Source organism: Globicephala melas, chromosome 9, assembly GCF_963455315.2.
Source record: "Globicephala melas chromosome 9, mGloMel1.2, whole genome shotgun sequence".
Taxonomy (NCBI): domain Eukaryota; kingdom Metazoa; phylum Chordata; class Mammalia; order Artiodactyla; family Delphinidae; genus Globicephala; species Globicephala melas.
In genome coordinates, this window is record NC_083322.1 from 34,442,581 (window position 1) to 34,451,849 (window position 9,269).

General features: G+C 36.9%; 1 pseudogene; it reads right to left on the reverse strand.

Annotated features, from left to right (window-relative positions):
* Nucleotides 1–8,761: 8,761 nt before the first annotated feature.
* Nucleotides 8,762–8,919, reverse strand: LOC115853942 (U4 spliceosomal RNA; annotated as a pseudogene).
* Nucleotides 8,920–9,269: the final 350 nt, after the last annotated feature.

The window sequence follows — 9,269 nt, forward strand, 5'->3', positions numbered from 1 at the left end:
CTATGGGAAAAGCTAAAAAATAAAGCAGGATGGGGAAAGGGGAGTGGGGAAATAAATACGTAGTTTTAAATTAAGATGTCAGGAAGTAGCTGGACAAGAGAATGAGAAACCTTAGAGACTGAACGTTTTTCTTATTTTTTTTTTCTTTTCTTGCCACCCATGGTGGAGGCGAGGTAGAGAGCTGAGGTCTCAAAACAGGGATCAGAACAGTTAGGAGAAGTAAATTGCCTTATATTTGGTATATCTGTATACAATGTGATTAAATTGGCTTCTTAAATTCATATGTATTTATGTGGAAAAGACTGATAGCATATATTACAAACTATTAACTGTGCTTCTCTTTGGGGATTATGGTGAACTTATTTTCATTGTACTTTTCCCCATTTTCCTGATTTTCTACAATCAGCACAGCCTACTTTAATCAGGAGAGGTAAAAAAAAAGCCCTCAAAAACATTGTTTATGAGGAAGAAGAACAAAAATAAAGCCAGCTTCTTTTGCCGTCTAATAATACTGGTATAATTGAGGTATTTAACCATAGTGTGAACTTCTGAGTTCCGTGTATCAAGTTCCGTTTCTGTGTTCTCTCAGTAACAGACACTGTAGCTCTCCTTTCTTTAGATTTTTAGCCAGTTTTGTTTTGTTTAGTCCACATGTCTACATTTGTTGAACTTGAATCTTCCCATTGTGTTTTTCTGATATTCAGCATCTAGCATCTTATTACGCTGACAGCATCTTTTGAGAAATGCTGGCAGGTGTGGGCTGTGATGCTCACTCACCGCCCCATGCACCATAGATCATCAGTTGTGACACCTATCCCAGTCTGCTCCACCACCAGACTTGGTGTGCTTTCTTCTGGAAACTCCTTGTGTGGATAAAATCCCCAAAGACATTCTGAGAAACTGACATGTGGAATGTTGAATGTTGTCAGCATGCCGCTTTATACTGATTTATCTGCAAGTTCCATCACTGGCACCAAACAGATCCCACTGAGAGCCAGCCCAGGGAGTTCTTTTAACTCTTTGAGAGAGAAGAGGTATGCAAACTGAAATAACCAGAAAGGCCATTCCTTTAAAGTGATACCACTTGATGTTAAGAGAACATCTTGATCTCCATTAAACCTCTGAGAACAACACAAATATTCTGATGAAGGTATAAGCTTGGACTGACATCCTATTAACCTGTTGATCTTTACATTAACCTGGTACACATGATTTTCAAAGGCTCATTTCATTATCCATGTTGAAAATATGGAAGATGTATATAGCTAGAGCGTAGATAATATTTTAATAAGAACTTTAATATTATAAGATACTGATAATCTACACTTTTGAAAACAACAATGAATATTTTGCAAAAGTGTTTGTCTTTTTTTAAAGTTTCTTATAATGAGAACACTAATGTACGACCAAGAATAACATATTTTGAAAAACTGAGAAATACAATGTGAGTGGCTCAAGGGGGTTTAAAACCCTGAAGTGTTTCACTATCCTTTTTGCCTTTCAGGGCTTTATACCAAGGGAGCTCAGACACAGGAAACATTTGTCAAATGGGAAACAAATTACCACTTTAATAAATAAGGACAGAATGCAAGGCTCTGAAAATTTATCCTAAGATTCAATTAGGAGACCTAATTGAAGCTTCCTAGTTTGTTTTTCTATTCCTAAGCTACATTTACCAGAAAACTTTCAGCAGATTGTGAGTCCACTTACCACAAGACAGAACAGGTAGGCAGTAAAAAATTAAATGTTAAGTGTATACAAACTTTGAATAACACAATTAACAAACTAAGCAGTACACTGATATAATGGGTGTATATAGGACGCTGCATTCAACAATGACAGAACAACCTTTTCAAGTGTAAATACAGCATGTGACAAAATTTACAAAATACTTTATAATTAAAACTTTTCAAAGTTTTTCAGATTGATTTAAAACACTCAGAGTATCTTCTCTGAACACAGTGGACTTACACCAGAAACTTACAACAGAAATATAACTAGAAAAATCTCCAATTATAGAAAATTAAGCTTTTCACAAAACTGAATATCCATTCATGATTAAAAACAAAACTAAACTTTAAAAACTTTAAAACCTGGAAATAGGAAGAAATTTTCTTCAACTGATTAAACAGTAAGTTTAAAAACACCTATTGCAAGCATCCTAAGTTATTATTTAAAGCTTTCCTTCTGAGGTTGGGAATGAGATAAGAATATCTATTGTCAATACTGTCCCAGCATTCCTAGTCAATTCATAAATAAAAAACCTTTTCCCAAGAACTGAAACCATTAATATACAAAAACAAATTCTACTTCTATATGCCAGGATAACAGACACATTATAATTTTAAAACAATACCATTTATTTCTGGGCTTTCTATCCTGTTCCACTGATCTGTATTTCTATTTTTGTGCCAGTACCATACTGTTTTGATTACTGTAGCTTTGTAGTATAGTCTGAAGCCTGGGAGCCTGATTCCTCCAGCTCTATTTTAATTTCGCAAGTTTGCTTCAGAATGACACTAGAACATTCTCTAACACCATACACAAAAATAAATGCAAAATGGATTAAAGACCTAAATGTGGGCTTCCCTGGTGGTGCAGTGGTTGAGAGTCCGCCTGCCGATGCAGGGGACACGGGTTCATGCCCCAGTCCAGGAAGATTTTGGATGGAAGGACATTCCATCCAAAAACAACAGAATGCACTTCTCAAGTGCTCATGGAACATTTTCCAGGATAGATCATATCCTGGGTCACAAAGCAAGCCTTGGTAAACTTAAGAAAACTGAAATCGTATCAAGTATCTTCTCTGACCACAATGCTATGAGACTAGATATCAATTACAGGAAAAAATCTTTAAGAAGTACATACACATGGAGGCTAAACAATACACTACTAAATAACTAAGAGATCACTGAAGAAATCAAAGAGGAAATCAAAAAATACCTAGAAACAAATGAAAATGAAAATATGATGACCCGGGCTTCCCTGGTGGCGCAGTGGTTGAGAGTCCGCCTGCCAATGCAGGGGACACGGGTTCGTGCCCCGGTCCGCGAAGATCCCACATGCCACGGAGCAGCTAGGCCCATGAGCCATGGCTGCTGAGCCTGCACGTCCGAGGCCTGTGCTCTGCAATGGGACAGGACACAACAGTGACAGGCCCACGTACCAGAAAAAAAAAAAAGAAGACCTAAATGTAAGATCAGATACTGTAAAACTCTTAGACGGGCAGAAGGGGAGAGGCATCATGTTGAAAGGAGGGCCTCTGGAGTGTGGAGTTCTGCAGTTTGGAGCCATGTGGCTGACAGGGTTTTGGTGCTCCGGCCGGGTGTCAGGCCTGAGCCTCTGAGGTGGGAGAGTTAAGTTCAGGACACTGGTACACCAGAGACCTCCTGGCCCCACGTAACATCAAACAGCAAAAGCTCTCTCAGAGATCTCCATTTCAACACTAAGACCCAGCTCCGCTCAATGACCAGCAAGCTACAGTGCTGGACACCCTATGGCAAACAACTAGCAAGACAGAAACACAACCCACCCATTAGCAGAGAGGCTGTTGAAAATCATAATAAGTTAACAGACATCCCAAAACACACCACCGAACGAGGTCCTGCCCACCAGAAAAACAAGATCCAGCCTCATCCACCAGAACACAGGCACCAGTCCCCTCCACCACAAAGCCTACACAACCCACTGCTGAATGGATACAAAAACAAGACCCATATATATGCTGTCTACAAGAGACCCACTTCAGACCTAGGGACACATACAGACTGAAAGGGAGGGGATGGAAAAAGATATTCCATGCAAATGGAAATCAAAAGAAAACTGGAGTAGCAATTCTCATAGCAGATAAAATAGACTTTAAAATAAAGACTATTACAAGAGACAAAGAAGGACACTACATAGTGATGAAGGGATCAATCCAAGAATATATAACAATTTTAAATATTTATGCACCCAACATAGCAACACCTCAATACATAAGGCAAATGCTAACAGCCATAAAAGGGAAAATTGACAGTAACACAATCATAGTAGGGGACTTTAACACCCCACGTTCACCAATGGACAGATCATCTAAAATGAAAATAAATAAGCAAACACAAGCTTTAAAATGATACATTAAATGAGATGGACTTAACTGATACTTATAGGACATTCCATCCAAAAACAACAGAATGCACTTCTCAAGTGTTCATGGAACATTCCCCAGGATAGATCATATCCTTGGTCACAAATCAAGCTTTGGTAAACTTAAGAAAACTGAAATCATATCAAGTATCTTTTCTGACCACAACACCATGAGACTAGATATCAATTACAGGAAAAAATCTGTAAGAAGTACATACACATGGAGGCTAAACAATACACTACTAAATAACTAAGAGATCACTGAAGAAATCAAAGAGGAAATCAAAAACTACCTAGAAACAAATGACAATGAAGAAAAGACGACCTGGGCTTCCCTGGTGGCGCAGTGGTTGAGAGTCCACCTGCCAATGCAGGGGACATGGGTTCGTGCCCCGGTGTGGGAAGATCCCACATGCCGTGGAGTGGCTAGGCCCGTGAGGCATGGCTGCTGAGCCTGTACGTCCGACGCCTGTGCTCCGCAACGGGAGAGGCCACACAGTGACAAGCCCGTGTATGGAAAAAAAACAAAAAACAAAACGATGACCCCAAACCTATGGGATGCAGCAAAAGCAGTTCTAAGAGGGAAGTTTATAGCAATACAATCCTACCTCAAGAAACAAGAAACATCTCAAATAACTAACCTAACCTTACACCTAAAGCAATTAGAAAAAGAAGAACAAAAAACCCCAAAGTTAGCAGAAGGAAAGAAATCATAAAGATCAGATCAGAAATAAATGAAAAACAAATGAAGGAAATGATAACAAAGATCTAAAACTAAAAGCTGGTTCTTTGAGAAGATAAAAGAAATTGAGAAACCACTAGCCAGACTCAAGAAAAAAAGGGAGAAGACTCAAATCAATAGAATTAGAAATGAAAAAGCAGAAGTAACAACTGACACTGCAGAAATACAAAGGATTGCGAGAAATTACTACAAGCAACTATATACCAATAAAATGGACAACCTGGGAGAAATGGACAAATTCTTAGAAAAGCACAACCTTCCAAGACTGAACCAGAAGAAATAGAAAATATGAACAGACCAATCACAAGCACTGAAACTGAAACTGTGATTTAAAATCTTCCAACAAACAAAAGCCCAGGACCAGATGGCTTCACAGGTGAATTCTATCAAACATTTAGAGAAGAGCTAACACCTATCCTTCTCAAACTCTTCCAAAATATAGCAGAGGGTGGAATGCTCCCAAGCTCATTCTATGAGGCCATCATCACCCTGATACCAAAACCAGACAAAGATGTCACAAAAAAAGAAAACTACAAACCAGTATCACTGATGAACATAGATGTGAAAATCCTCAACAAAATACTAGCAAACATAATCCAACAGCACATTAAAAGGGTAATACACCATGACCAAGTGGGGTTTATCTGAAGAATGCAAGGATTCCTCAACATATACAAATGAATCAATGTGATAAACTATATTAAAAAACTGAAGGAGAAAAACCATATGATCAATTCAATAGATGCAGAAAAGGCTGTTGACAAAATTCAACACCCATTTATGGTAAAAAGCCTCCAGAAAGTAGGCATAGAGAGAACTTACCTCAAAATAGTAAAGGCCAAATATGACAAACCCACAGGCAATACCACTCTAAATGGTGAAAAACTGAAACCATTTCCACTAAGATCAGGAACAAGACAAAGTTGCCCACTCTCACCACTATTGTTCAACATAGTTTTGGAAGATTTAGCCATAGCAATCAGATAATAAAAAGAAATAAAAGGAATCCAGATCAGAAAAGAAGAAGTAAAGTGGTCACTGTTTGCAGATAACATGATACTATACATAGAGAATCCCCAAGATGCTATCAGAAAACTACTAGAGCTAATCAGTGAATTTGGTAAAGTAGCAGGATACAAAATTAATGCACAGATATCTCTTGCATTCCTATACACTAATGATGAAAAATCTGAAAGAGAAATTAAGGAAACACTCCCATTTACCACTGCAACAAAAAGAATAAAATATCTAGGAATAAACCTACCTAAGGAGACAAAAGACCTGTATGCAGAAAACTATAAGACATTGATGAAAGAAATTAAAGATGATACAAATAGATGGAGAGATATACCATGTTCTTGGATTGGAAGAATCAACATTGTGAAAATGACTATACTACCCAAAGCAATCTACAGATTCAATGCAATCCCTATCAAACTACCATTGGCATTTTTCACAGAACTAGAACAAAAAATTTCACAATTTGTATGGAAACACAAAAGACCCCGAATAACCAAAGCAAACTTGAGAAAGAAAAATGGAGCTGGAGGAATCAGGCTCCTGGACTTCAGACTATACTACAATGCTACAGTAATCAAGACAGTATGTTACTGGCACAAAAACAGAAATATAGATCAATGGAACAGGATAGAAAGCCCAGAGATAAACCCACACACATATGGTCACCTTAGCTTTGATAAAGGAGGCAAGAATATAAAATGGAGAAGAGACAGCCTCTCAATAACGGTGCTAGGAAAACTGGACCGGTACATGGAAAAGAATGAAATTAGAACACTGCCTAACACTACACACACACACACACACACACACACACAAACTCAAAATGGATTAAAGACCTAAATATAAGGCCAGACACTATCAAACTCTTAGAGGAAAACATATGCAGAACACTTTTTGACATAAATCACAGCAGTATCTTTTTGGATCCACCACCTAGAGTAATGAAAATAAAAACAAAAATAAACAAATGGGACCTAATTAAACTCAAAAGCTTTTGCACAGCAAAGGAAACAATAAAAACTAAAAAGTCCACAAAATGGGAGAAAATACTGTGAATAAATGACGCGACCTACATGGGATTAATCTCCAAAATATACAAACAGCTCATGCAGCTCAATATTACCAAAAAAAAAAACCCAACCCAATCAAAAAATGAGCATAAGATCTAAATAGACTTCTCCAAAGAAGATATAAATATGGCCAAAAAGCACATGAAAAGATGTTCAACATCGCTCATTATTAGAGAAATGAAAATCAAAACCACAATGAGATATCACCTTACACCTTTCAGAATGGCCATCATCAAAAAGTCTACAAACAATAAATGCTTGAGAGGGTGTGGAGAAAAGGGACTCCTCTTACACTGCTGGTGGGAATGTAAATTTGTACAACCATTATGGAGAAAGGTAGGGAGGTTCCCTAAAAAACTAAAAATAAAACTTTCATATCATCTAGCAATCCCACTCCTGGGCATATATCCAGAGAAAACCATAATTCGAAAAGATACATGCACCGCAAAGTTCATAGGAGCATATTTACAATAGCCAAGACATGCAAGCATATGTCCATCGACAGAGGAATCGATAAAGAAGATGTGGTACATGTATGCAATGGAAGGTTACTCAGCCATAAAAAAGAATGAAATAATGCCATTTGCAGCAACATGGATCCAACTAGAGATTATCATACTAAGTGAAGTAAGTCAGACAGAGAAAGACAAATATCATATGATATCACTTATATGTAGAATCTTAAAAAATGATACAAATAAACTTATTTACCAAATAGAAACAGACTCACAGACTTTGAAAACAAATTTACGGTTACCAAAGGGGAAAGATGTTGGGGGGAGGGATAAGTTAGGAGTTTGGGATTAACATATATTTACTACTATATATAAAATAGATAATCAGTAAGGACCTACTGTATAGCACAGGGAAGTCTACTCAATATTCTATAATAACCTATATGGAAAAAGAATCAGAAAAAGAATGGATACATGTATGTGTATAACTGAATCACTGTGCTGTACACCTGAAAGTAACACAACATTGTAAATCAACTATACTCCAATATAAAATAAAAAAGTAAAAAGTAAAATAATGCCATTTTAAATAGTAACAAAAAAACCCACCAAATTTCCAGGAATATGTCTAAGAAAAATCACAACATCTACAAAGACAACCACAGAACATTACTGAATAAAATTAAAGGAGATCTAATTAATGGAACTGTATGAATTTTCATGTTAGAAGACTTATTATAAAAATTTTAATTTCTCCCATGCTGAAATATAGATTCAACTTAGTCCTAATAGAAAAAGTCCTAGCAACATTTTGTGTGTCAATGAGGTGATTTTTACATTTATATGGGAATGAGTGGGACTAGGACAACCAAAACAATTATGAACAAAAAATAATAAAGTTAGAGACCTTGTAATACCAAAAATCAAGACTTACGTCGCTGCAATAGGGGAGCAGTATGAAAAAGGCAGAAGCTTAGACAAATTTACCATGGAACAGAATGCAGGCTCTAACAGTGTATCTGTCCAAATTTAGTCACTGATTCATATGCTGCAGTGAGAGAAAGAAGGGTCTTTTTAAATAAGTGGTACTGGGTCACTGGATATCCATATGGAAAAGAAACAAATCTGGATTCCTCCCTGGCTCGCATCATGGTCAAGAATAAATTACACACAAAACTACACATTTTGAGGCTCTGAATGTAAAAGGTAAGACAATGAAATTTCTCGAAGACGATATAAGAGTTTACCTTTCTGAACTTGGAGAGGCAGAGATTTCTTAAAGTGCACACAAAAAAATCACTAACTATAAAGCAAAAAACCTGATAAGCTAGACAATATTAAAATTCACATTTTCTAGTTATTGAAAGGAGAAAAATGCAAGCCATAAAGTGAAAGAAGTTACATGTGATAACAATGTTCAATGAAAGACAATATAGTTTTCAAATAGCAGTAATTGTGCCTCGGATAAACCTCACTGGCTACGATACTGCCATTGGGCAAAACTTGGAAGAAAGTATAAAGAACAAATGGAACAGGACAGAAGGCCCAGAGATAAACCCACACACATATGGTCACCTAATCTATGACAAAGGAGGCAAGGATATACAATGGAGAAAAGACAGTCTCTTCAGTAAGTGGTGCTGGGAAACCTGGACAGCTACATGTAAAAGAATGAAATTAGAACACTCCCTAACACCATACACAAAAATAAACTCAAAATGGATTAAAGACCTAAATGTAAGACCGGACACTGTAAAACTCTTAGAGGAAAACATAGGAAGAACACTCTGACAAAAATCACAGCAAGATCTTTTTTGACCCACCTCCTAGAGTAATGAAAATAAAAACAAAAAT